Genomic DNA, 3,744 nt, shown 5'->3' with positions numbered 1-3,744 from the left:
TTAATGAAATGGGGGTGTGGGACGGAAAGTTCGGTTAGTGATCGAAGGAGGGAGAGAAATCTCTGAGAACGGGTGGATTTGAATTTTGACATATGAAACACAGAGATGTAAGCAAGCAGAATTTGAAGGGAAAAGATCATCACCTTGGAGGAAATTGCCATGTTAAAGCAACTGATTCCTTTGTGTTTCACAAAAACTAAGAAACTTAGAGCGATTACTGCCGTGACTCGGATTCGAACCGAGGTTGCTGCGGCCACAACGCAGAGTACTAACCACTATACGATCACGGCGTCCCACAGACGCTCACGCGAACAGCGCACAATAAGTACAGTGTCATAGGAAAGTTAGGCAGCGCAACAAATGAACAATATCAGTGATGAGCGAACAGTGGCAGAAATGTGGGAACTCAGAATGGGCTGACCGTTTAATATCGGTTCCCCCAGTGGCTGTGGTGATTCCACTATTTATATGCTTTAGGCTGAGATAAATAGATTTCTCGAAAACATCAAAAACTCCGGGGACAGTGCAGGTGTTGTTGGAATGTATGCTTCAATAGTAATGCAGTTTAACATCGGCTACTTTACCAGGTTCCCCCCGACACACACACACAAGGCACATAGTCCCAATTCCCAGCCCCAGAATCTGAGGAATTGAGTGGCGCAGTCGCGAAGATCCAACTGGAAGTCGGGATGGGAATGAGGTCGCACAGATACTCGAGGACTCCAGTGACACAACCGTTGAATGCACGGTATTTCTATGACGGTTTGGAGGCGCAAGTAATTCCGAGGTTGGGAGTTCCCCTGGCCAAAGGCGGGACAGAAGGGAAATTATTTTCCCGTTTATAGCAATCTACAGTGCAGCTTACTGAGACAGCCGAGTGCCACAATTGGAGCGTGGGCGGCTGGTTTGAAGTTTGAACTTGCTTCACTATCACCAACTTGCCTGGAATGAATTGCTTTCACCATTTTCATTTCCAATTGTTTAATATCTCCCTGCAGTGTCCGGCTTTCTTCCTCATTGTTAATTGCATTACTAACTGTTGTATGATCTGCACACTGCTGAATCACGGCCACTACAAGTAAATATGAATCATTGATCTATATGAGAAAACAGTGTAACTCACTGCAGGCATGCTTTGTCGGTTTGCAGGCGACGCCAGAATTGTAGACAGTGAGGAAGATTATCGAAGTTTCAAAAGGATCTTAATCCAATGAGTCGTTGGACTGAAAAATGTAACATGGAGTTCAATCTGGATAAATGGAAGGTATTGCATTTTGGTACAACAACAAGTTGCGTAGTGTTGGAGAACACGGAAGCTCGGGGTGCAGGTGCATAATTCCTTGTAGTTTTGATCACCTACAGATAAGGTGGTTCAAAGGCATTTAACATACTTCCCTTCATTGTTCAGTCCTTCGTGTATAGGAGTCGGGACGTTATGTTGAAGCTTTGCAGGACATTGATGAGGCCTCTTCTGCAGTATTATGTCCAATTCCGGTCGCCCAGTTGTAGGAATGATATTATTCAGCTGGAGCAGGTTCAAAAAAGTATGCACGCATGTTGCTGTGTGTGGAAGGTTTGAGTTGTAATGAAAGGCTGGATAGGCTGAGACTATTTTCAGCTTCGAGATCGGAGTGCTGGAAAACCACAACAGGTAAGGCAACATCCCAGGAGCAGGAGAATAATATTTTTGCGCAAGTGTTCTTCATCAGGCTCTTCCCCGAAATGTCGATTCTCCCGCTCCTCAAATGCTGCATGACCTGTTGTGCGTCCCAGCACAGCACTCTGGATTCTGATCTCTCATCTGCAGTTCTCACTGTCTCCTAGTTGAGACTGTTTTCACTCTAGGTTAGGGGAGAAGATTTGACAGAATTTGGGAGAAGATTTGTAGCTCGGATGCTCGTTGTTGTGGTTCTGTTCGCCGAGCTGGAAATGTTTGTTGCAGACGTTTCGTCCCCTGTCTAGGTGACATCCTCAGTGCTTGGGAGCCCCCTTTGAAGCACTTCTGTGGTGTTTCCTACGGCATTTATAGTCGCCTTTCTCTGCCACTTCCGGTTGTCAGTCCGGCACACTGCAGCACACCAGAACTGCAAAAAGAGGAAGAGGAACACATGTACAAGGTATTCGCCAAAAACGGATACCCGCGCAATTTCATCAACAGATGCCTAAGAGAAAGGCCACGGAACGAGGACATGCAGCAAGCCAAAGGACTAGCCACACTACCATACATCAGGAGCATTTCAGAACTGACAGCCAGACTACTGCGACCACTAGGACTTATAACAGCACACAAACCAACAGCCACTCTCAGACAACAACTCACCAGAACGAAGGACCTGATACCCAGCATGAGCAAAACTAATGTAGTGTACAAAATCCCATGCAAGGACTGCACAAAACACTATATATGACAAACAGGAAGACAGCTAACGATCCGCATCCATGAACATCAACGAGCCACGAAACGACACGACCAGCTATCCTTAGTAGCCACACACGCAGACGACAAACAACATGAATTCGACTGGGACAACACTACCATTATAGGGCAAGCCAAACAAAGAACAGCCAGGGAATTCCTAGAAGCATCCACAAACTCCATCAACAAACACATCGACCTGGACCCAATATACAGGCCACTACAGCGGACAGCTGAAACTGACAACCGGAAGCGGCAGGGACAGGCCACTATAAATGCCGGAGAAAACACCACATAAGCGCTTCACAGGAGGCTCCCAAGCATTGAGGATGTCACCTAGACAGGGGACGAAACGTTTGCAACAAAAATTTCCAGCTCGGCGAACAGAACCACAACAACCTGACAGAATTTTATGAATTATTGAGAGGCAAGTTAGAGTTAACGATAGCTGCCTTTTCTCAGGATGGGGATTTCAAGGTGAGAGGGCATATGTTTAAGATGAAAAGACAGAGTTTTTTTAAAAAAAGTCATGTGAGGCTTTTTTTAAGGAAGGTGTTTTACATGTGCAATTAACTTGCTGAGGAAGTGATGGATGAGTGTGTGTTTGCAACATTTAATGGACAATTGATTCCAAATATGAATGGGAAAGTGGGATTTTTAAAATAAATGTATTCATGCCTAGTACATCAGTTATTTCCCAGAGGACATTTAAGAGTCAACCGCGGTATTATCCATCTGGAGTCTCCTGTGGGACAGAGCAGCTGAATATGACAATTTGCTTCCCGAACTGGCATGAGTGAATCAGATGGGACTTTCCATACAACTGATTTAGGTCATCACGAGATTCTTCAATTCCAGGTGCTTATTGAATTCAAACTCCACCATCTGTCATGCCAGGACCTTAACTCTTTGTCCTCAAAATATTACCTGTTTTTTTTGGATAAACAACACAGTAATAAAACTACAAGGGCATTATAACCACTCAACGGGTACAGGAGGAGGCAGATGGGAGTAGATTAGTTTGGCAGTATGTTCAGCATGGATTGGTTGCACTGACGGGCCTGTATGCCTTCATGCTGTATGACTCTATGATTGACGCTATGGAGCAAATATCTGGTTGGGATTAACAGCAGCACTGACAGCATAATCGAACACCTGATGGGATATATAATCCTGCTGGAGTCTCGGAGGTTGTTTTGATCAATCATCCCTTCCCACACACGGGACTGGTGAACGTCCTCTCCCCAGTGTTACTGATTAAATGAGTTTCCATTTCTGTGGTTAATTGAATCCCTTCCAGCAGTTCCCACATTGCCCTGCTTTCTCTG

The 3,744-nt window shown here is 45.2% G+C and overlaps 1 non-coding gene across 1 annotated transcript; it reads right to left on the bottom strand.

The window, feature by feature from the left end:
* Window positions 1-218: 218 nt before the first annotated feature.
* trnah-gug (transfer RNA histidin (anticodon GUG)) lies at window positions 219-290 on the bottom strand. Its single transcript has one exon. It is a non-coding gene; the product is annotated as a tRNA-His (tRNA).
* Between the last annotated feature and the right edge of the window lie 3,454 nt (window positions 291-3,744).

This window comes from Chiloscyllium plagiosum, unplaced genomic scaffold (assembly GCF_037043375.1).
Source record: "Chiloscyllium plagiosum isolate Xiang-an unplaced genomic scaffold, Cpla_swu_hap1 HiC_scaffold_39, whole genome shotgun sequence".
NCBI lineage: Eukaryota > Metazoa > Chordata > Chondrichthyes > Orectolobiformes > Hemiscylliidae > Chiloscyllium > Chiloscyllium plagiosum.
The sequence above is the reverse complement of the archived record's forward strand: the minus strand, read 5'-3'. Positions and strand labels throughout refer to the sequence as shown.